This window comes from Macaca nemestrina, chromosome 16 (genome assembly GCF_043159975.1).
Source record: "Macaca nemestrina isolate mMacNem1 chromosome 16, mMacNem.hap1, whole genome shotgun sequence".
Taxonomy (NCBI): domain Eukaryota; kingdom Metazoa; phylum Chordata; class Mammalia; order Primates; family Cercopithecidae; genus Macaca; species Macaca nemestrina.
In genome coordinates this window covers 60124537-60150157 of record NC_092140.1, presented here as the reverse complement: position 1 = coordinate 60150157, position 25621 = coordinate 60124537, and positions in this window count along the sequence as shown.

The window sequence follows — 25621 nt, the reverse complement described above, 5'->3', positions numbered from 1 at the left end:
GATAACAAAGAGAAAGAAGCTTTCTGAGAAACTTCTTTGTGTTCTGTGAAATCATCTCACAGAGTTACAGCTTTCCCCTCAAGAAGCCTTTCGCTAAGACAGTTCTTGTGGAATTGGCAAAGTGATATTTGGAAGCCCATAGAGGGCTATGGTGAAAAAGGAAATATCCTCAGATGAAATCTGGAAAGAAGCTTTCTGAGAAACTGCTTAGTGTTCTGTGAATTCATCTCACAGAGTTACATGTGTATTTATTGGATCTCTTTGCTAGCCTTATTTCTGTGGAATCTGAGAAGAGATATTTCGGATCCTTTACAAGACAATAGGGCCAAAGGACATATCCTCAGATAATAAAAGAGAAATAAGCATTCTGAGAAACTTCTTTGTGTTCTGTGAAATCATCTCACAGAGTTACAGCTTTCCCCTCAAGAAGCCTTTCGCTAAGACAGTTCTTGTGGAAATGGCAAAGTGATATTTGGAAGCCCATAGAGGGCTATGGTGAAAAAGGAAATATCTTCAGATGAAATCTGGAAAGAAGCTTTCTGAGAAACTGCTTAGTGTTCTGTGAATTCATCTCACAGAGTTACATGTGTATTTCCTGGATCTCCTTGCTAGCCTTATTTCTGTGGAATCTGAGTAGAGATATATCGGATCCCTTAGAAGACAATAGGGCCCAAGGACATATCCTCCGATAACAAAGAGAAAGAAGCTTTCTGAGAAACTTCTTTGTGTTCTGTGAAATCATCTCACAGAGTTACAGCTTTCCCCTCAAGAAGCCTTTCGCTAAGACAGTTCTTGTGGAATTGGCAAAGTGATATTTGGAAGCCCATAGAGGGCTATGGTGAAAAAGGAAATATCATCAGATGAAATCTGGAAAGAAGCTTTCTGAGAAACTGCTTAGTGTTCTGTGAATTCATCTCACAGAGTTACATGTGTATTTCGTGGATCTCTTTGCTAGCCTTATTTCTGTGGAGTCTGAGAACAGTAATTTCGGATCCCTTTGAAGACTATAGGGCCAAAGGAAATATCCTCCGATAACAAAGAGAAAGAAGCTTTCTGAGAAACTTCTTTGTGTTCTGTGAAATCATCTCACAGAGTTACAGCTTTCCCTTCAAGAAGCCTTTCGCAAAGACAGTTCTTGTGGAATTGGCAAAGTGATATTTGGAAGCCCATAGAGGGCTATGGTGAAAAAGGAAATATCCTCAGATGAAATCTGGAAAGAAGCTTTCTGAGAAACTGCTTAGTGTTCTGTGAATTCATCTCACAGAGTTACGTGCGTATTTCTTGGATCTCTTTGCTAGCCTTATTTCTGTGGAATCTGAGTAGAGATATTTCGGATCCCTTAGAAGACAATAGGGCCCAAGGACATATACTCCGATAACAAAGAGAAAGAAGCTTTCTGAGAAACTTCTTTGTGTTCTGTGAAATCATCTCAGAGAGTTACAGCTTTCCCCTCAAGAAGCCTTTCGCTAAGACAGTTCTTGTGGAATTGGCAAAGTGATATTTGGAAGCCCATAGAGGGCTATGGTGAAAAAGGAAATATCCTCAGATGAAATCTGGAGAGAAGCTTTCTGAGAAACTGCTTAGTGTTCTGTGAATTCATCTCACAGAGTTACATGTGTATTTCGTGGATCTCTTTGCTAGCCTTATTTCTGTGGAATCTGAGAACAGTTATTTCGGATCCCTTTGAAGTCTATAGGGCCAAAGGAAATATCCTCCGATAACAAAGAGAAAGAAGCTTTCTGAGAAACTTCTTTGTGTTCTGTGAAATCATCTCACAGAGTTACAGCTTTCCCTTCAAGAAGCCTTTCGCTAAGACAGTTCTTGTGGAATTGGCAAAGTGATATTTGGAAGCCCTTAGAGGGCTGTGGTGAAAAAGGAAATATTCTCAGATGAAATCTGGAAAGAAGCTTTCTGAGAAACTGCTTAGTGTTCTGTGAATTCATCTCACAGAGTTACATGTGTATTTCTTGGATCTCTTTGCTAGCCTTATTTCTGTGGAATCTGAGTAGAGATATTTCGGATCCCTTAGAAGACAATAGGGCCAAAGGACATATCCTCCGATAACAAAGAGAAAGAAGCTTTCTGAGAAACTTCATTGTGTTCTGTGAAATCATCTCACAGAGTTACAGCTTTCCCCTCAAGAAGCCTTTCGCTAAGACAGTTCTTGTGGAATTGGCAAAGTGATATTTGGAAGCCCATAGAGGGCTACGGTGAAAAAGGAAATATCCTCAGATGAAATCTGGAAAGAAGCTTTCTGAGAAACTGCTTAGTGTTCTGTGAATTCATCTCACAGAGTTACATGTGTATTTCTTGGATCTCTTTGCTAGCCTTATTTCTGTGGAATCTGAGAAGAGATATTTCGGATCCCTTAGAAGACTACAGGGCCAAAGGACATATCCTCCGATAACAAAGAGAAAGAAGCTTTCTGAGAACTTCTTTGTGTTCTGTGAAATCATCTCACAGAGTTAAAGCTTTCTTCTCAAGAAGCCTTTCGCTAAGACAGTTCTTGTGTAATTGGCAAAGTGATATTTGGAAGCCCATAGAGGGCTATGGTGAAAAAGGAAATATCATAAGATGAAATCTGGAAAGAAGCTTTCTGAGAAACTGCTTAGTGTTCTGTGAATTCATCTCACAGAGTTACATGTGTATTTCGTGGATCTCTTTGCTAGCCTTATTTCCGTGGAATCTGAGAAGAGATATTTCGGATCCCTTTGAAGACTATAGGGCCACAGGAAATATCCTCCGATAACAAAGAGAAAGAAGCTTTCTGAGAAACTTCTTTGTGTTCTGTGAAATCATCTCACAGAGTTACAGCTTTCCCTTCAAGAAGCCTTTTGCTAAGACAGTTCTTGTGGAATTGGCAAAGAGATATTTGGAAGCCCATAGAGGGCTATGGTGAAAAAGGAAATATCCTCAGATGAAATCTGGAAAGAAGCTTTCTGAGAAACTGCTTAGTGTTCTGTGATTTCATCTCACAGAGTTACATGTGTATTTCTTGGATCTCTTTGCTAGCCTTATTTCTGTGGAATCTGAGTAGAGATATTTCGGATCCCTTAGAAGACAATAGGGCCCAAGGACATATCCTCCGATACCAAAGAGAAAGAAGCTTTCTGAGAAACTTCTTTGTGTTCTGTGAAATCATCTCACAGAGGTACAGCTTTCCCCTCAAGAAGCCTTTCACTAAGACAGTTCTTGTGGAATTGGCAAAGTGATATTTGGAAGCCCATAGAGGGCTATGGTGAAAAAGAAAATATCCTCAGATGAAATCTGGAAAGAAGCTTTCTGAGAAACTGCTTAGTGTTCTGTGAATTCATCTCACAGAGTTACATGTGTATTGCGTGGATCTCTCTGCTAGCCTTATTTCTGTGGAATCTGAGAAGAGATATTTCGGATCCCTTTGAAGACTATAGGGCCACAGGAAATATCCTCCGATAACAAAGAGAAAGAAGCTTTCTGAGAAACTTCTTTGTGTTCTGTGAAATCATCTCACAGAGTTACAGCTTTCCCCTCAAGAAGCCTTTCGCTAAGACAGTTCTTGTGGAATTGGCAAAGTGATATTTGGAAGCCCATAGAGGGCTGTGGTGAAAAAGGAAATATCCTCAGATGAAATCTGTAAAGAAGCTTTCTGAGAAACTGCTTAGTGTTCTGTGAATTCATCTCACAGATTTACACGGGTATTTCGGGGATCTCTTTGCTAGCCTTATTTCTGTGGAATCTGAGAACAGATATTTCGGATCCCTTAGAAGACTATAGGGCCAAAGGACATATCCTCCGATAACAAAGAGAAAGAAGCTTTCTGAGAAACTTCTTTGTGTTCTGTGAAATCATCTCACAGAGTTACAGCTTTCCCTTCAAGAAGCCTTTCGCTAAGACAGTTCTTGTGGAATTGGCAAAGTGATATTTGGAAGCCCATAGAGGGCTATGGTGAAAAAGGAAATATCCTCAGATGAAATCTGGAAAGAAGCTTTCTGAGAAACTGCTTAGTGTTCTGTGAATTCATCTCACAGTGTTACATGTGTATTTCTTGGATCTCTTTGCTAGCCTTATTTCTGTGGAATCTGAGTAGAGATATTTCGGATCCCTTAGAAGACAATAGGGCCAAAGGACATATCCTCCTATAACAAAGAGAAAGAAGCTTTCTGAGAAACTTCATTGTGTTCTGTGAAATCATCTCACAGAGTTACAGCTTTCCCCTCAAGAAGCCTTTCGCTAAGACCGTTCTTGTGGAATTGGCAAAGTGATATTTGGAAGCCCATAGAGGGCTATGGTGAAAAAGGAAATATCCTCAGATGAAATCTGGAAAGAAGCTTTCTGAGAAACTGCTTAGTGTTCTGTGAATTCATCTCACAGAGTTACATGTGTATTTCGTGGATCTCTTTGCTAGCCTTATTTCTGTGGAATCTGAGAACAGTTATTTCGGATCCCTTTGAAGACTATAGGGCCAAAGGAAATATCCTCCGATAACAAAGAGAAAGAAGCTTTCTGAGAAACTTCTTTGTGTTCTGTGAAATCATCTCACAGAGTTACAGCTTTCCCTTCAAGAAGCCTTTTGCTAAGACAGTTCTTGTGGAATTGGCAAAGTGATATTTGGAAGCCCATAGAGGGCTATGGTGAAAAAGGAAATATCCTCAGATGATATCTGGAAAGAAGCTTTCTGAGAAACTGCTTAGTGTTCTGTGAATTCATCTCACAGAGTTACATGTGTATTTCTTGGATCTCTTTGCTAGCCTTATTTCTGTGGAATCTGAGTAGAGATATTTCGGATCCCTTAGAAGACAATAGGGCCAAAGGACATATCCTCCGATAACAAAGAGAAAGAAGCTTTCTGAGAAACTTCATTGTGTTCTGTGAAATCATCTCACAGAGTTACAGCTTTCCCCTCAAGAAGCCTTTCGCTAAGACAGTTCTTGTGGAATTGGCAAAGTGATATTTGGAAGCCCATAGAGGGCTATGGTGAAAAAGGAAATATCCTCAGATGAAATCTGGAAAGAAGCTTTCTGAGAAACTGCTTAGTGTTCTGTGAATTCATCTCACAGAGTTACATGTGTATTTCGTGGATCTCTTTCCTAGCCTTATTTCTGTGGAATCTGAGAAGAGATATTTCGTATCCCTTAGAAGACTATAGGGCCAAAGGACATATCCTCCGATAACAAAGAGAAAGAAGCTTTCTGAGAAACTTCTTTGTGTTCTGTGAAATCATCTCACAGAGTTAGAGCTTTCCCCTCAAGAAACCTTTCGCTAAGACAGTTCTTGTGGAATTGGCAAAGTGATATTTGGAAGCCCATAGACGGCTATGGTGAAAAAGGAAATATCATCAGATGAAATCTGGAAAGAAGCTTTCTGAGAAACTGCTTAGTGTTCTGTGAATTCATCTCACAGAGTTACATGTGTATTGCGTGGATCTCTCTGCTAGCCTTATTTCTGTGGAATCTGAGAAGAGATATTTCGGATCCCTTTGAAGACTATAGGGCCACAGGAAATATCCTCCGATAACAAAGAGAAAGAAGCTTTCTGAGAAACTTCTTTGTGTTCTGTGAAATCATCTCAGAGAGTTACAGCTTTCCCCTCAAGAAGCCTTTCGCTAAGACAGTTCTTGTGCAATTGGAAAAGTGATATTTGGAAGCCCATAGAGGGCTATGGTGAAAAAGGAAATATCCTCAGATGAAATCTGGAAAGAAGCTTTCTGAGAAACTGCTTAGTGTTCTGTGAATTCCTCTCAAAGAGTTACATGTGTATTTCGTGGATCTCTTTGCTAGCCTTATTTCTGTGGAATCTGAGAACAGATATTTCGGATCCCTTTGAAGACTATAGGGCCAAAGGAAATATCCTCCGATAACAAAGAGAAAGAAGCTTTCTGAGAAACTTCTTTGTGTTCTGTGAAATCATCTCACAGAGTTACAGCTTTCCCTCAAGAAGCCTTTCGCTAAGACAGTTCTTGTGGAATTGGCAAAGTGATATTTGGAAGCCCATAGAGGGCTATGGTGAAAAAGGAAATATCCTCAGATGAAATCTGGAAAGAAGCTTTCTGAGAAACTGCTTAGTGTTCTGTGAATTCATCTCACAGAGTTACATGTGTATTTCGTGGATCTCTTTGCTAGCCTTATTTCTGTGGAATCTGAGAACAGTTATTTCGGATCCCTTTGAAGACTATAGGGCCAAAGGAAATATCCTCCGATAACAAAGAGAAAGAAGCTTTCTGAGAAACTTCTTTGTGTTCTGTGAAATCATCTCACAGAGTTACAGCTTTCCCTTCAAGAAGCCTTTCGCTAAGACAGTTCTTGTGGAATTGGCAAAGTGATATTTGGAAGCCCATAGAGGGCTATGGTGAAAAAGGAAATATCCTCAGATGAAATCTGGAAAGAAGCTTTCTGAGAAACTGCTTAGTGTTCTGTGAATTCATCTCACAGAGTTACATGTGTATTTCGTGGATCTCTTTGCTAGCCTTATTTCTGTGGAATCTGAGAAGATATATTTCGGATCCCTTTGAAGACGGTAGGGCCACAGGAAATATCCTCCGATACCAAAGAGAAACAAGCTTTCTGAGAAACTTCATTGTGTTCTGTGAAATCATCTCACAGAGTTACAGCTTTCCCCTCAAGAAGCGTTTCGCTAAGACAGTTCTTGTGGAATTGGCAAAGTGATATTTGGAAGCCCATACAGGGCTATGGTGAAAAAGGAAATATCCTCAGATGAAATCTGGAAAGAAGCTTTCTGAGAAACTGCTTAGTGTTCTGTGAATTCATCTCACAGAGTTACATGTGTATTTCGTGGATCTCTTTGCTAGCCTTATTTCTGTGGAATCTGAGAACAGTAATTTCGGATCCCTTTGAAGACTATAGGGCCAAAGGAAATATCCTCCGATAACAAAGAGAAAGAAGCTTTCTGAGAAACTTCTTTGTGTTCTGTGAAATCATCTCACAGAGTTACAGCTTTCTCTTCAAGAAGCCTTTCGCTAAGACAGTTCTTGTGGAATTGGCAAAGTGATATTTGGAAGCCCATAGAGGGCTATGGTGAAAAAGGAAATATTCTCAGATGAAATCTAGAAAGAAGCTTTCTGAGAAACTGCTTAGTGTTCTGTGAATTCATCTCACAGAGTTACATGTGTATTTCTTGGATCTCTTTGCTAGCCTTATTTCTGTGGAATCTGAGTAGAGATATTTCGGATCCCTTAGAAGACAATAGGGCCAAAGGACATATCCTCTGATAACAAAGAGAAAGAAGCTTTCTGAGAAACTTCATTGTGTTCTGTGAAATCATCTCACAGAGTTACAGCTTTCCCCTCAAGAAGCCTTTCGCTAAGACAGTTCTTGTGGAATTGGCAAAGTGATATTTGGAAGCCCATAGAGGGCTATGGTGAAAAAGGAAATATCCTCAGATGAAATCTGGAAAGAAGCTTTCTGAGAAACTGCTTAGTGTTCTGTGAATTCATCTCACAGAGTTACATGTGTATTTCGTGGATCTCTTTCCTAGCCTTATTTCTGTGGAATCTGAGAACAGATATTTCGGATCCCTTAGAAGACTATAGGGCCAAAGGACATATCCTCCGATAACAAAGAGAAAAAAGCTTTCTGAGAAACTTCCTTGTGTTCTGTGAAATCATCTCACAGAGTTACAGCTTTCCCCTCAAGAAGCCTTTCGCTAAGACAGTTCTTGTGGAATTGGCAAAGTGATATTTGGAAGCCCATAGAGGGCTATGGTGAAAAAGGAAATATCATCAGATGAAATCTGGAAAGAAGCTTTCTGAGAAACTTCTTAGTGTTCTGTGAATTCATCTCACAGAGTTACATGTGTATTTCGTGGATCTCTTTGCTAGCCTTATTTCCGTGGAATCTGAGAAGAGATATTTCGGATCCCTTTGAAGACTATAGGGCCACAGGAAATATCCTCCGATAACAAAGAGAAAGAAGCTTTCTGAGAAACTTCTTTGTGTTCTGTGAAATCATCTCAGAGAGTTACAGCTTTCCCCTCAAGAAGCCTTTCGCTAAGACAGTTCTTGTGGAATTGGCAAAGTGATATTTGGAAGCCCATAGAGGGCTATGGTGAAAAAGGAAATATCCTCAGATGAAATCTGGAAAGAAGCTTTCTGAGAAACTGCTTAGTGTTCTGTGAATTCATCTCACAGAGTTACATGTGTATTTCGTGGATCTCTTTGCTAGCCTTATTTCTGTGGAATCTGAGAACAGTTATTTCGGATCCCTTTGAAGACTATAGGGCCAAAGGAAATATCCTCCGATAACAAAGAGAAAGAAGCTTTCTGAGAAACTTCTTTGTGTTCTGTGAAATCATCTCACAGAGTTACAGCTTTCCCTTCAAGAAGCCTTTTGCTAAGACAGTTCTTGTGGAATTGGCAAAGTGATATTTGGAAGCCCATAGAGGGCTATGGTGAAAAAGGAAATATCCTCAGATGATATCTGGAAAGAAGCTTTCTGAGAAACTGCTTAGTGTTCTGTGAATTCATCTCACAGAGTTACATGTGTATTTCGTGGATCCCTTTGCTAGCCTTATTTCTGTGGAATCTGAGTAGAGATATTTCGGATCCCTTAGAAGACAATAGGGCCAAAGGACATATCCTCCGATAACAAAGAGAAAGAAGCTTTCTGAGAAACTTCATTGTGTTCTGTGAAATCATCTCACAGAGTTACAGCTTTCCCCTCAAGAAGCCTTTCGCTAAGACAGTTCTTGTGGAATTGGCAAAGTGATATTTGGAAGCCCATAGAGGGCTATGGTGAAAAAGGAAATATCCTCAGATGAAATCTGGAAAGAAGCTTTCTGAGAAACTGCTTAGTGTTCTGTGAATTCATCTCACAGAGTTACATGTGTATTTCGTGGATCTCTTTGCTAGCCTTATTTCTGTGGAATCTGAGAACAGTTATTTCGGATACCTTTGAAGACTATAGGGCCAAAGGAAATATCCTCCGATAACAAAGAGAAAGAAGCTTTCTGAGAAACTTCTTTGTGTTCTGTGAAATCATCTCACAGAGTTACAGCTTTCCCTTCAATAAGCCTTTCGCTAAGACAGTTCTTGTGGAATTGGCAAAGTGATATTTGGAAGCCCATAGAGGGCTATGGTGAAAAAGGAAATATCCTCAGATGAAATCTGGAAAGAAGCTTTCTGAGAAACTGCTTAGTGTTCTGTGAATTCATCTCACAGAGTTACATGTGTATTTCTTGGATGTCTTTGCTAGCCTTATTTCTGTGGAATCTGAGTAGAGATATTTCGGATCCCTTAGAAGACAATAGGGCCCAAGGACATATCCTCCGATAACAAAGAGAAAGAAGCTTTCTGAGAAACTTCTTTGTGTTCTGTGAAATCATCTCACAGAGTTACAGCTTTCCCCTCAAGAAGCCTTTCGCTAAGACAGTTCTTGTGGAATTGACAAAGTGATATTAGGAATCCCATAGAGGGCTATGGTGAAAAAGGAAATATCCTCAGATGAAATCTGGAAAGAAGCTTTCTGAGAAACTGCTTAGTGTTCTGTGAATTCATCTCACAGAGTTACATGTGTATTTCGTGGATCTCTTTGCTAGCCTTATTTCTGTGGAATCTGAGAACAGTAATTTCGGATCCCTTTGAAGACTATAGGGCCAAAGGACATATCCTCCGATAACAAAGAGAAAGAAGCTGTCTGAGAAACTTTTTTGTGTTCTGTGAAATCATCTCACAGAGTTACAGCTTTCCCTTCAAGAAGCCTTTCGCTAAGACAGTTCTTGTGGAATTGGCAAAGTGATATTTGGAAGCCCATATAGGGCTATGGTGAAAAAGGAAATATCCTCAGATGAAATATGGAAAGAAGCTTTCTGAGAAACTGCTTAGTGTTCTGTGAATTCATCTCACAGAGTTACATGTGTATTTCTTGGATCTCTTTGCTAGCCTTATTTCTGTGGAATCTGAGTAGAGATATTTCGGATCCCTTAGAAGACAATAGGGCCAAAGGACATATCCTCAGATAACAAAGACAAAGAAGCTTTCTGAGAAACTTTTTTGTGTTCTGTGAAATCATCTCACAGAGTTACAGCTTTCCCCTCAAGAAGCCTTTCGCTAAGACAGTTATTGTGGAATTGGCAAAGTGATATTTGGAAGCCCATAGAGGGCTATGGTGAAAAAGGAAATATTCTCAGATGAAATCTGGAAAGAAGCTTTCTGAGAAACTGCTTAGTGTTCTGTGAATTCATCTCACAGAGTTACATGTGTATTTCTTGGATCTCTTTGCTAGCCTTATTTCTGTGGAATCTGAGTAGAGATATTTCGGATCCCTTAGAAGACAATAGGGCCAAAGGACATATCCTCTGATAACAAAGAGAAAGAAGCTTTCTGAGAAACTTCATTGTGTTCTGTGAAATCATCTCACAGAGTTACAGCTTTCCCCTCAAGAAGCCTTTCGCTAAGACAGTTCTTGTGGAATTGGCAAAGTGATATTTGGAAGCCCATAGAGGGCTATGGTGAAAAAGGAAATATCCTCAGATGAAATCTGGAAAGAAGCTTTCTAAGAAACTGCTTATTGTTCTGTGAATTCATCTCACAGAGTTACATGTGTATTTCGTGGATCTCTTTCCTAGCCTTATTTCTGTGGAATCTGAGAAGAGATATTTCGGATCCCTTAGAAGACTATAGGGCCAAAGGACATATCCTCCGATAACAAAGAGAAAGAAGCTTTCTGAGAAACTTCTTTGTGTTCTGTGAAATCATCTCACAGAGTTACAGCTTTCCCCTCAAGAAGCCTTTCGCTAAGACAGTTCTTGTGGAATTGGCAAAGTGATATTTGGAAGCCCATAGAGGGCTATGGTGAAAAAGGAAATATCATCAGATGAAATCTGGAAAGAAGCTTTCTGAGAAACTTCTTAGTGTTCTGTGAATTCATCTCACAGAGTTACATGTGTATTTCGTGGATCTCTTTGCTAGCCTTATTTCCGTGGAATCTGAGAAGAGATATTTCGGATCCCTTTGAAGACTATAGGGCCACAGGAAATATCCTCCGATAACAAAGAGAAAGAAGCTTTCTGAGAAACTTCTTTGTGTTCTGTGAAATCATCTCACAGAGTTACAGCTTTCCCTTCAAGAAGCCTTTCGCTAAGACAGTTCTTGTGCAATTGGCAAAGAGATATTTGGAAGCCCATAGAGGGCTGTGGTGAAAAAGGAAATATCCTCAGATGAAATCTGGAAAGAAGCTTTCTGAGAAACTGCTTAGTGTTCTGTGATTTCATCTCACTGAGTTACATGTGTATTTCTTGGATCTCTTTGCTAGCCTTATTTCTGTGGAATCTGAGTAGAGATATTTCGGATCCCTTAGAAGACAATAGGGCCCAAGGACATATACTCCGATAACAAAGAGAAAGAAGCTTTCTGAGAAACTTCTTTGTGTTCTGTGAAATCATCTCACAGAGTTACAGCTTTCCCCTCAAGAAGCCTTTCGCTAAGACAGTTCTTGTGGAATTGACAAAGTGATATTTGGAAGCCCATAGAGGGCTATGGTGAAAAAGGAAATATCCTCAGATGAAATCTGGAAAGAAGCTTTCTGAGAAACTGCTTAGTGTTCTGTGAATTCATCTCACAGAGTTACATGTGTATTTCGTGGATCTCTTTGCTAGCCTTATTTCTGTGGAATCTGAGAACAGTTATTTCGGATCCCTTTGAAGTCTATGGGGCCAAAGTAAATATCCTCCGATAACAAAGAGAAAGAAGCTTTCTGAGAAACTTCTTTGTGTTCTGTGAAATCATCTCACAGAGTTACAGCTTTCCCTTCAAGAAGCCTTTTGCTAAGACAGTTCTTGTGGAATTGGCAAAGTGATATTTGGAAGCCCATAGAGGGCTGTGGTGAAAAAGGAAATATTCTCAGATGAAATCTGGAAAGAAGCTTTCTGAGAAACTGCTTAGTGTTCTGTGAATTCATCTCACAGAGTTACATGTGTATTTCTTGGATCTCTTTGCTAGCCTTATTTCTGTGGAATCTGAGTAGAGATATTTCGGATCCCTTAGAAGACAATAGGGCCAAAGGACATATCCTCCGATAAGAAAGAGAAAGAAGCTTTCTGAGAAACTTCATTGTGTTCTGTGAAATCATCTCACAGAGTTACAGCTTTCCCCTCAAGAAGCCTTTCGCTAAGACAGTTCTTGTGGAATTGGCAAAGTGATATTTGGAAGCCCATAGAGGGCTACGGTGAAAAAGGAAATATCCTCAGATGAAATCTGGAAAGAAGCTTTCTGAGAAACTGCTTAGTGTTCTGTGAATTCATCTCACAGAGTTACATGTGTATTTCGTGGATCTCTTTCCTAGCCTTATTTCTGTGGAATCTGAGAACAGATATTTCGGATCCCTTAGAAGACTATAGGGCCAAAGGACATATCCTCCGATAACAAAGAGAAAGAAGCTTTCTGAGAACTTCTTTGTGTTCTGTGAAATCATCTCACAGAGTTACAGCTTTCCCCTCAAGAAGCCTTTCGCTAAGACAGTTCTTGTGGAATTGGCAAAGTGATATTTGGAAGCCCATAGAGGGCTATGGTGAAAAAGGAAATATCCTCAGATGAAATCTGGAAAGAAGCTTTCTGAGAAACTGCTTAGTGTTCTGTGAATTCATCTCACAGAGTTACATGTGTATTTCATGGATCTCTTTGCTAGCCTTATTTCCGTGGAATCTGAGAAGAGATATTTCGGATCCCTTTGAAGACTATAGGGCCACAGGAAATATCCTCCGATAACAAAGAGAAAGAAGCTTTCTGAGAAACTTCTTTGTGTTCTGTGAAATCATCTCACAGAGTTACAGCTTTCCCTTCAAGAAGCCTTTCGCTAAGACAGTTCTTGTGGAATTGGCAAAGAGATATTTGGAAGCCCATAGAGGGCTATGGTGAAAAAGGAAATATCCTCAGATGAAATCTGGAAAGAAGCTTTCTGAGAAACTGCTTAGTGTTCTGTGATTTCATCTCACAGAGTTACATGTGTATTTCTTGGATCTCTTTGCTAGCCTTATTTCTGTGGAATCTGAGTAGAGATATTTCGGATCCCTTAGAAGACAATAGGGCCCAAGGACATATACTCCGATAACAAAGAGAAAGAAGCTTTCTGAGAAACTTCTTTGTGTTCTGTGAAATCATCTCACAGAGTTACAGCTTTCCCCTCAAGAAGCCTTTCGCTAAGACAGTTCTTGTGGAATTGGCAAAGTGATATTTGGAAGCCCATAGAGGGCTATGGTGAAAAAGGAAATATCCTCAGATGAAATCTGGAAAGAAGCTTTCTGAGAAACTGCTTAGTGTTCTGTGAATTCATCTCACAGAGTTACATGTGTATTTCTTGGATCTCTTTGCTAGCCTTATTTCTGTGGAATCTGAGTAGAGATATTTCGGATCCCTTAGAAGAAAATAGGGCCAAAGGACATATCCTCAGATAACAAAGACAAAGAAGCTTTCTGAGAAACTTTTTTGTGTTCTGTGAAATCATCTCACAGAGTTACAGCTTTCCCTTCAAGAAGCCTTTCGCTAAGACAGTTCTTGTGGAATTGGCAAAGTGATATTTGGAAGCCCATAGAGGGCTATGGTGAAAAAGGAAATATCCTCAGATGAAATCTGGAAAGAAGCTTTCTGAGAAACTGCTTAGTGTTCTGTGAATTCATCTCACAGAGTTACATGTGCATTTCTTGGATCTCTTTGCTAGCCTTATTTCTGTGGAATCTGAGTAGAGATATTTCGGATCCCTTAGAAGACAATGGGGCCAAAGGACATATCCTCAGATAACAAAGACAAAGAAGCTTTCTGAGAAACTTTTTTGTGTTCTGTGAAATCATCTCACAGAGTTACAGCTTTCCCCTCAAGAAGCCTTTCGCTAAGACAGTTCTTGTGGAATTGGCAAAGTGATATTTGGAAGCACATAGAGGGCTGTGGTGAAAAAGGAAATATCCTCAGATGAAATCTGGAAAGAGGCTTTCTGAGAAACTGCTTAGTGTTCTGTGATTTCATCTCACAGATTTACACCGGTATTTCGTGGATCTCTTTGCTAGCCTTATTTCTGTGGAATCTGAGAACAGATATTTCGGATCCCTTAGAAGACTATAGGGCCAAAGGACATATCCTCCGATAACAAAGAGAAAGAAGCTTTCTGAGAAACTTCTTTGTGTTCTGTGAAATCATCTCAGAGAGTTACAGCTTTCCCCTCTAGAAGCCTTTCGCTAAGACAGTTCTTGTGCAATTGGAAAAGTGATATTTGGAAGCCCATAGAGGGCTATAGTGAAAAAGGAAATATCCTCAGATGAAATCTGGAAAGAAGCTTTCTGAGAAACTGCTTAGTGTTCTGTGAATTCCTCTCAAAGAGTTACATGTGTATTTCGTGGATCTCTTTGCTAGCCTTATTTCTGTGGAATCTGAGAAGATATATTTCGGATCCCTTTGAAGACTATAGGGCCACAGGAAATATCCTCCGATACCAAAGAGAAAGAAGCTTTCTGAGAAACTTCATTGTGTTCTGTGAAATCATCTCACAGAGTTACAGCTTTCCCCTCAAGAAGGCTTTCGCTAAGACAGTTCTTGTGGAATTGGCAAAGTGATATTTGGAAGCCCATAGAGGGCTATGGTGAAAAAGGAAATATCCTCAGATGAAATCTGGAAAGAAGCTTTCTGAGAAACTGCTTAGTGTTCTGTGAATTCATCTCACAGAGTTACATGTGTATTTCGTGGATCTCTTTGCTAGCCTTATTTCTGTGGAATCTGAGAACAGTTATTTCGGATACCTTTGAAGACTATAGGGCCAAAGGAAATATCCTCCGATAACAAAGAGAAAGAAGCTTTCTGAGAAACTTCTTTGTGTTCTGTGAAATCATCTCACAGAGTTACAGCTTTCCCCTCAAGAAACCTTTCGCTAAGACAGTTCTTGTGGAATTCGCAAAGTGATATTTGGAAGCCCATAGAGGGCTATGGTGAAAAAGGAAATATCCTCAGATGAAATCTGGAAAGAAGCTTTCTGAGAAACTGCTTAGTGTTCTGTGAATTCATCTCACAGAGTTACATGTGTATTTCGTGGATCTCTTTGCTAGCCTTATTTCTGTGGAATCTGAGAACAGTTATTTCGGATCCCTTTGAAGACTATAGGGCCAAAGGAAATATCCTCCGATAACAAAGAGAAAGAAGCTTTCTGAGAAACTTCTTTGTGTTCTGTGAAATCATCTCACAGAGTTACAGTTTTCCCTTCAAGAAGCCTTTTGCTAAGACAGTTCTTGTGGAATTGGCAAAGTGATATTTGGAAGACCATAGAGGGCTGTGGTGAAAAAGGAAATATCCTCAGATGATATCTGGAAAGAAGCTTTCTGAGAAACTGCTTAGTGTTCTGTGAATTCATCTCACAGAGTTACATGTGTATTTCTTGGATCTCTTTGCTAGCCTTATTTCTGTGGAATCTGAGTAGAGATATTTCGGATCCCTTAGAAGACAATAGGGCCCAAGGACATATCCTCCGATAACAAAGAGAAAGAAGCTTTCTGAGAAACTTCTTTGTGTTCTGTGAAATCATCTCACAGAGTTACAGCTTTGCCCTCAAGAAGCCTTTCGCTAAGACAGTTCTTGTGGAATTGGCAAAGTGATATTTGGAAGCCCATAGAGGGCTATGGTGAAAAAGGAAATATCCTCAGATGAAATCTGGAAAGAAGCTTTCTGAGAAACTGCTTAGTGTTCTGTGAATTCATCTCACAGAGGTACATGTGTATTTCGTGGATCTCTTTGCTAGCCTTATTTCTGTGGAATCTGAGAACAGTTATTTCGGATACCTTTGAAGACTATAGGGCCAAAGGAAATATCCTCCGATAACAAAGAGAAAGAAGCTTTCTGAGAAACTTCTTTGTGTTCTGTGAAATCATCTCACAGAGTTACAGCTTTCCCTTCAAGAAGCCTTTCGCTAAGACAGTTCTTGTGGAATTGGCAAAGTGATATTTGGAAGCCCATAGAGGGCTATGGTGAAAAAGGAAATATCCTCAGATGAAATCTGGAAAGAAGCTTTCTGAGAAACTGCTTAGTGTTCTGTGAATTCATCTCACAGAGTTACATGTGTATTTCGTGGATCTCTTTGCTAGCCTTATTTCTGTGGAATCTGAGAACAGTTATTTCGGATCCCTTTGAAGACTATAGGGCCAAAGGAAATATCCTCCGATAACAAAGAGAAAGAAGCTTTCTGAGAAACTTCTTTGTGTTCCGTGAAATCATCTCACAGAGTTACAGCTTTCCCTTCAAGAAGCCTTTTGCTAAGACAGTTCTTGTGGAATTGGTAAAGTGATATTTGGAAGCCCATAGAGGGCTATGGTGAAAAAGGAAATATCCTCAGATGATATCTGGAAAGAAGCTTTCTGAAAAACTGCTTAGTGTTCTGTGAATTCGTCTCACAGAGTTACATGTGTATTTCTTGGATCTCTTTGCTAGCCTTATTTCTGTGGAATCTGAGTAGAGATATTTCGGATCCCTTAGAAGACAATAGGGCCCAAGGACATATACTCCGATAACAAAGAGAAAGAAGCTTTCTGAGAAACTTCTTTGTGTTCTGTGAAATCATCTCACAGAGTTACAGCTTTCCCCTCAAGAAGCCTTTCGCTAAGACAGTTCTTGTGGAATTGGCAAAGTGATATTTGGAAGCCCATAGAGGGCTATGGTGAAAAAGGAAATATCCTCAGATGAAATCTGGAAAGAAGCTTTCTGAGAAACTGCTTAGTGTTCTGTGAATTCATCTCACAGAGTTACATGTGTATTTCTTGGATCTCTTTGCTAGCCTTATTTCTGTGGAATCTGAGTAGAGATATTTCGGATCCCTTAGAAGAAAATAGGGCCAAAGGACATATCCTCAGATAACAAAGACAAAGAAGCTTTCTGAGAAACTTTTTTGTGTTCTGTGAAATCATCTCACAGAGTTACAGCTTTCCCTTCAAGAAGCCTTTCGCTAAGACAGTTCTTGTGGAATTGGCAAAGTGATATTTGGAAGCCCATAGAGGGCTATGGTGAAAAAGGAAATATCCTCAGATGAAATCTGGAAAGAAGCTTTCTGAGAAACTGCTTAGTGTTCTGTGATTTCATCTCACAGAGTTACATGTGCATTTCTTGGATCTCTTTGCTAGCCTTATTTCTGTGGAATCTGAGTAGAGATATTTCGGATCCCTTAGAAGACAATGGGGCCAAAGGACATATCCTCAGATAACAAAGACAAAGAAGCTTTCTGAGAAACTTTTTTGTGTTCTGTGAAATCATCTCACAGAGTTACAGCTTTCCCCTCAAGAAGCCTTTCGCTAAGACAGTTCTTGTGGAATTGGCAAAGTGATATTTGGAAGCCCATAGAGGGCTGTGGTGAAAAAGGAAATATCCTCAGATGAAATCTGGAAAGAGGCTTTCTGAGAAACTGCTTAGTGTTCTGTGATTTCATCTCACAGATTTACACGGGTATTTCGTGGATCTCTTTGCTAGCCTTATTTCTGTGGAATCTGAGAACAGATATTTCGGATCCCTTAGAAGACTATAGGGCCAAAGGACATATCCTCCGATAACAAAGAGAAAGAAGCTTTCTGAGAAACTTCTTTGTGTTCTGTGAAATCATCTCAGAGAGTTACAGCTTTCCCCTCTAGAAGCCTTTCGCTAAGACAGTTCTTGTGGAATTGGCAAAGTGATATTTGGAAGCCCATAGAGGGCTATAGTGAAAAAGGAAATATCCTCAGATGAAATCTGGAAAGAAGCTTTCTGAGAAACTGCTTAGTGTTCTGTGAATTCCTCTCAAAGAGTTACATGTGTATTTCGTGGATCTCTTTGCTAGCCTTATTTCTGTGGAATCTGAGAAGATATATTTCGGATCCCTTTGAAGACTATAGGGCCACAGGAAATATCCTCCGATACCAAAGAGAAAGAAGCTTTCTGAGAAACTTCATTGTGTTCTGTGAAATCATCTCACAGAGTTACAGCTTTCCCCTCAAGAAGGCTTTCGCTAAGACAGTTCTTGTGGAATTAGCAAAGTGATATTTGGAAGCCCATAGAGGGCTATGGTGAAAAAGGAAATATCCTCAGATGAAATCTGGAAAGAAGCTTTCTGAGAAACTGCTTAGTGTTCTGTGAATTCATCTCACAGAGTTACATGTGTATTTCGTGGATCTCTTTGCTAGCCTTATTTCTGTGGAATCTGAGAACAGTTATTTCGGATACCTTTGAAGACTATAGGGCCAAAGGAAATATCCTCCGATAACAAAGAGAAAGAAGCTTTCTGAGAAACTTCTTTGTGTTCTGTGAAATCATCTCACAGAGTTACAGCTTTCCCCTCAAGAAGCCTTTCGCTAAGACAGTTCTTGTGGAATTGGCAAAGTGATATTTGGAAGCCCATAGAGGGCTATGGTGAAAAAGGAAATATCGTCAGAGGAAATCTGGAAAGAAGCTTTCTGAGAAACTGCTTAGTGTTCTGTGAATTCATCTCACAGAGTTACATGTGTATTTCGTGGATCTCTTTGCTAGCCTTATTTCTGTGGAATCTGAGAAGACATATTTCGGATCCCTTTGAAGACTATAGGGCCACAGGAAATATCCTCCGATACCAAAGAGAAAGAAGCTTTCTGAGAAACTTCTTTGTGTTCTGTGAAATCATCTCACAGAGTTACAGCTTTCCCTTCAAGAAGCCTTTTGCTAAGACAGTTCTTGTGGAATTGGCAAAGTGATATTTGGAAGACCATAGAGGGCTGAGGTGAAAAAGGAAATATCCTCAGATGATATCTGGAAAGAAGCTTTCTGAGAAACTGCTTAGTGTTCTGTGAATTCATCTCACAGAGTTACATGTGTATTTCTTGGATCTCTTTGCTAGCCTTATTTCTGTGGAATCTGAGTAGAGATATTTCGGATCCCTTAGAAGACAATAGGGCCCAAGGACATATCCTCCGATAACAAAGAGAAAGAAGCTTTCTGAGAAACTTCTTTGTGTTCTGTGAAATCATCTCACAGAGTTACAGCTTTGCCCTCAAGAAGCCTTTCGCTAAGACAGTTCTTGTGGAATTGGCAAAGTGATATTTGGAAGCCCATAGAGGGCTATGGTGAAAGAGGAAATATCCTCAGATGAAATCTGGAAAGAAGCTTTCTGAGAAACTGCTTAGTGTTCTGTGAATTCATCTCACAGAGGTACATGTGTATTTCGTGGATCTCTTTGCTAGCCTTATTTCTGTGGAATCTGAGAACAGTTATTTCGGATACCTTTGAAGACTATAGGGCCAAAGGAAATATCCTCCGATAACAAAGAGAAAGAAGCTTTCTGAGAAACTTCTTTGTGTTCTGTGAAATCATCTCACAGAGTTACAGCTTTCCCTTCAAGAAGCCTTTCGCTAAGACAGTTCTTGTGGAATTGGCAAAGTGATATTTGGAAGCCCATAGAGGGCTATGGTGAAAAAGGAAATATCCTCAGATGAAATCTGGAAAGAAGCTTTCTGAGAAACTGCTTAGTGTTCTGTGAATTCATCTCACAGAGTTACATGTGTATTTCGTGGATCTCTTTGCTAGCCTTATTTCTGTGGAATCTGAGAACAGTTATTTCGGATCCCTTTGAAGACTATAGGGCCAAAGGAAATATCCTCCGATAACAAAGAGAAAGAAGCTTTCTGAGAAACTTCTTTGTGTTCCGTGAAATCATCTCACAGAGTTACAGCTTTCCCTTCAAGAAGCCTTTTGCTAAGACAGTTCTTGTGGAATTGGTAAAGTGATATTTGGAAGCCCATAGAGGGCTGTGGTGAAAAAGGAAATATCCTCAGATGAAATCTGGAAAGAGGCTTTCTGAGAAACTGCTTAGTGTTCTGTGAATTCATCTCACAGAGTTACATGTGTATTTCTTGGATCTCTTTGCTAGCCTTATTTCTGTGGAATCTGAGTAGAGATATTTCGGATCCCTTAGAAGACAATAGGGCCCAAGGACATATCCTCCGATAACAAAGAGAAAGAAGCTTTCTGAGAAACTTCTTTGTGTTCTGTGAAATCATCTCACAGAGTTACAGCTTTGCCCTCAAGAAGCCTTTCGCTAAGACAGTTCTTGTGGAATTGGCAAAGTGATATTTGGAAGCCCATAGAGGGCTATGGTGAAAGAGGAAATATCCTCAGATGAAATCTGGAAAGAAGCTTTCTGAGAAACTGCTTAGTGTTCTGTGAATTCATCTCACAGAGGTACATGTGTATTTCGTGGATCTCTTTGCTAGCCTTATTTCTGTGGAATCTGAGAACAGTTATTTCGGATACCTTTGAAGACTATAGGGCCAAAGGAAATATCCTCCGATAACAAAGAGAAAGAAGCTTTCTGAGAAACTTCTTTGTGTTCTGTGAAATCATCTCACAGAGTTACAGCTTTCCCTTCAAGAAGCCTTTCGCTAAGACAGTTCTTGTGGAATTGGCAAAGTGATATTTGGAAGCCCATAGAGGGCTATGGTGAAAAAGGAAATATCCTCAGATGAAATCTGGAAAGAAGCTTTCTGAGAAACTGCTTAGTGTTCTGTGAATTCATCTCACAGAGTTACATGTGTATTTCGTGGATCTCTTTGCTAGCCTTATTTCTGTGGAATCTGAGAACAGTTATTTCGGATCCCTTTGAAGACTATAGGGCCAAAGGAAATATCCTCCGATAACAAAGAGAAAGAAGCTTTCTGAGAAACTTCTTTGTGTTCCGTGAAATCATCTCACAGAGTTACAGCTTTCCCTTCAAGAAGCCTTTTGCTAAGACAGTTCTTGTGGAATTGGTAAAGTGATATTTGGAAGCCCATAGAGGGCTATGGTGAAAAAGGAAATATCCTCAGATGATATCTGGAAAGAAGCTTTCTGAAAAACTGCTTAGTGTTCTGTGAATTCATCTCACAGAGTTACATGTGTATTTCTTGGATCTCTTTGCTAGCCTTATTTCTGTGGAATCTGAGTAGAGATATTTCGGATCCCTTAGAAGACAATAGGGCCAAAGGACATATCCTCCGATAACAAAGAGAAAGAAGCTTTCTGAGAAACTTCATTTTGTTCTGTGAAATCATCTCACAGAGTTACAGCTTTCCCCTCAAGAAGCCTTTCGCTAAGACAGTTCTTGTGGAATTGGCAAAGTGATATTTGGAAGCCCATAGAGGGCTATGGTGAAAAAGGAAATATCCTCAGATGAAATCTGGAAAGAAGCTTTCTGAGAAACTGCTTAGTGTTCTGTGAATTCATCTCACAGAGTTACATGTGTATTTCGTGGATCTCTTTGCTAGCCTTATTTCTGTGGAATCTGAGAAGAGATATTTCGGATCCCTTAGAAGACTATAGGGCCAAAGGACATATCCTCCGATAACAAAGAGAAAGAAGCTTTCTGAGAAACTTCTTTGTGTTCTGTGAAATCATCTCACAGAGTTAGAGCTTTCCCCTCAAGAAGCCTTTCGCTAAGACAGTTCTTGTGGAATTGGCAAAGTGATATTTGTAAGCCCATAGAGGGCTATGGTGAAAAAGGAAATATCATCAGATGAAATCTGGAAAGAAGCTTTCTGAGAAACTGCTGAGTGTTCTGTGAATTCATCTCACAGAGTTACATGTGTATTGCGTGGATCTCTCTGCTAACCTTATTTCTGTGGAATCTGAGAACAGTTATTTCGGATCCCTTTGAAGACTATAGGGCCAAAGGAAATATCCTCCGATAAAAAAGAGAAAGAAGCTTTCTGAGAAACTTCTTTGTGTTCTGTGAAATCATCTCACAGAGTTACAGCTTTCCCTTCAAGAAGCCTTTCGCTAAGACAGTTCTTGTGGAATTGGCAAAGTGATATTTGGAAGCCCATAGAGGGCTATGGTGAAAAAGGAAATATCCTCAGATGATATCTGGAAAGAAGCTTTCTGAGAAACTGCTTAGTGTTCTGTGAATTCATCTCACAGAGTTACATGTGTATTTCGTGGATCTCTTTGCTAGCCTTATTTCTGTGGAATCTGAGAACAGTTATTTCGGATCCCTTTGAAGACTATAGGGCCGAAGGAAATATCCTCCGATAACAAAGAGAAAGAAGCTTTCTGAGAAACTTCTTTGTGTTCTGTGAAATCATCTCACAGAGTTACAGCTTTCCCTTCAAGAAGCCTTTCGCTAAGACAGTTCTTGTGGAATTGGCAAAGTGATATTTGGAAGCCCATAGAGGGCTATGGTGAAAAAGGAAATATCCTCAGATGAAATCTGGAAAGAAGCTTTCTGAGAAACTGCTTAGTGTTCTGTGAATTCATCTCACAGAGTTACATGTGTATTTCGTGGATCTCTTTGCTAGCCTTATTTCTGTGGAACCTGAGTAGAGATATTTCGGATCTCTTAGAAGACAATAGGGCCAAAGGACATATCCTCCGATAACAAAGAGAAAGAAGCTTTCTGAGAAACTTCATTGTGTTCTGTGAAATCATCTCACAGAGTTACATCTTTCCCCTCAAGAAGCCTTTGGCTAAGACCGTTCTTGTGGAATTGGCAAAGTGATATTTGGAAGCCCATAGAGCGCTATGGTGAAAAAGGAAATATCCTCAGATGAAATCTGGAAAGAAGCTTTCTGAGAAACTGCTTAATGTTCTGTGAATTCATCTCACAGAGTTACATGTGTATTTCGTGGACCTCTTTCCTAGCCTTATTTCTGTGGAATCTGAGAACAGATATTTCGGATCCCTTAGAAGACTATAGGGCCAAAGGACATATCCTCCGATAACAAAGAGAAAGAAGCTTTCTGAGAAACTTCTTTGTGTTCTGTGAAATCATCTCACAGAGTTACAGCTTTCCCCTCAAGAAGCCTTTCGCTAAGACAGTTCTTGTGGAATTGGCAAAGTGATATTTGGAAGCCCATAGAGGGCTATGGTGAAAAAGGAAATATCGTCAGATGAAATCTGGAAAGAAGCTTTCTGAGAAACTGCTTAGTGTTCTGTGAATTCATCTCACAGAGTTACATGTGTATTTCGTGGATCTCTTTGCTAGCCTTATTTCTGTGGAATCTGAGAAGATATATTTCGGATCCCTTTGAAGACTATAGGGCCACAGGAAATATCCTCCGATACCAAAGAGAAAGAAGCTTTCTGAGAAACTTCTTTGTGTTCTGTGAAATCATCTCACAGAGTTACAGCTTTCCCCTCAAGAAGCCTTTCGCTAAGACAGTTCTTGTGGAATTGGCAAAGTGATATTTGGAAGCCCATAGAGGGCTATGGTGAAAAAGGAAATATCCTCAGATGAAATCTGGAAAGAAGCTTTCTGAGAAACTGCTTAGTGTTCTGTGAATTCATCTCACAGAGTTACATGTGTATTTCGTGGATCTCTTTGCTAGCCTTATTTCTGTGGAATCTGAGAACAGTAATTTCGGATACCTTTGAAGACTATAGGGCCAAAGGAAATATCCTCCGATAACTAAGAGAAAGAAGCTTTCTGAGAAACTTCTTTGTGTTCTGTGAAATCATCTCACAGAGTTACAGCTTTCCCCTCAAGAAGCCTTTCGCTAAGACAGTTCTTGTGGAATTGGCAAAGTGATATTTGGAAGCCCATAGAGGGCTATGGTGAAAAAGGAAATATCGTCAGATGAAATCTGGAAAGAAGCTTTCTGAGAAACTGCTTAGTGTTCTGTGAATTCATCTCACAGAGTTACATGTGTATTTCGTGGATCTCTTTGCTAGCCTTATTTCTGTGGAATCTGAGAAGATATATTTCGGATCCCTTTGAAGACTATAGGGCCACAGGAAATATCCTCCGATACCAAAGAGAAAGAAGCTTTCTGAGAAACTTCTTTGTGTTCTGTGAAATCATCTCAAAGAGTTACAGCTTTCCCTCAAGAAGCCTTTCGCTAAGACAGTTCTTGTGGAATTGGCAAAGTGATATTTGGAAGCCCATAGAGGGCTATGGTGAAAAAGGAAATATCCTCAGATGAAATCTGGAAAGAAGCTTTCTGAGAAACTGCTTAGTGTTCTGTGAATTCATCTCACAGAGTTACATGTGTATTTCGTGGATCTCTTTGCTAGCCTTATTTCTGTGGAACCTGAGTAGAGATATTTCGGATCTCTTAGAAGACAATAGGGCCAAAGGACATATCCTCCGATAACAAAGAGAAAGAAGCTTTCTGAGAAACTTCATTGTGTTCTGTGAAATCATCTCACAGAGTTACATCTTTCCCCTCAAGAAGCCTTTGGCTAAGACCGTTCTTGTGGAATTGGCAAAGTGATATTTGGAAGCCCATAGAGCGCTATGGTGAAAAAGGAAATATCCTCAGATGAAATCTGGAAAGAAGCTTTCTGAGAAACTGCTTAATGTTCTGTGAATTCATCTCACAGAGTTACATGTGTATTTCGTGGACCTCTTTCCTAGCCTTATTTCTGTGGAATCTGAGAACAGATATTTCGGATCCCTTAGAAGACTATAGGGCCAAAGGACATATCCTCCGATAACAAAGAGAAAGAAGCTTTCTGAGAAACTTCTTTGTGTTCTGTGAAATCATCTCACAGAGTTACAGCTTTCCCCTCAAGAAGCCTTTCGCTAAGACAGTTCTTGTGGAATTGGCAAAGTGATATTTGGAAGCCCATAGAGGGCTATGGTGAAAAAGGAAATATCGTCAGATGAAATCTGGAAAGAAGCTTTCTGAGAAACTGCTTAGTGTTCTGTGAATTCATCTCACAGAGTTACATGTGTATTTCGTGGATCTCTTTGCTAGCCTTATTTCTGTGGAATCTGAGAAGATATATTTCGGATCCCTTTGAAGACTATAGGGCCACAGGAAATATCCTCCGATACCAAAGAGAAAGAAGCTTTCTGAGAAACTTCTTTGTGTTCTGTGAAATCATCTCACAGAGTTACAGCTTTCCCCTCAAGAAGCCTTTCGCTAAGACAGTTCTTGTGGAATTGGCAAAGTGATATTTGGAAGCCCATAGAGGGCTATGGTGAAAAAGGAAATATCCTCAGATGAAATCTGGAAAGAAGCTTTCTGAGAAACTGCTTAGTGTTCTGTGAATTCATCTCACAGAGTTACATGTGTATTTCGTGGATCTCTTTGCTAGCCTTATTTCTGTGGAATCTGAGAACAGTAATTTCGGATACCTTTGAAGACTATAGGGCCAAAGGAAATATCCTCCGATAACTAAGAGAAAGAAGCTTTCTGAGAAACTTCTTTGTGTTCTGTGAAATCATCTCACAGAGTTACAGCTTTCCCCTCAAGAAGCCTTTCGCTAAGACAGTTCTTGTGGAATTGGCAAAGTGATATTTGGAAGCCCATAGAGGGCTATGGTGAAAAAGGAAATATCGTCAGATGAAATCTGGAAAGAAGCTTTCTGAGAAACTGCTTAGTGTTCTGTGAATTCATCTCACAGAGTTACATGTGTATTTCGTGGATCTCTTTGCTAGCCTTATTTCTGTGGAATCTGAGAAGATATATTTCGGATCCCTTTGAAGACTATAGGGCCACAGGAAATATCCTCCGATACCAAAGAGAAAGAAGCTTTCTGAGAAACTTCTTTGTGTTCTGTGAAATCATCTCAAAGAGTTACAGCTTTCCCTCAAGAAGCCTTTCGCTAAGACAGTTCTTGTGGAATTGGCAAAGTGATATTTGGAAGCCCATAGAGGGCTATGGTGAAAAAGGAAATATCCTCAGATGAAATCTGGAAAGAAGCTTTCTGAGAAACTGCTTAGTGTTCTGTGAATTCATCTCACAGAGTTACATG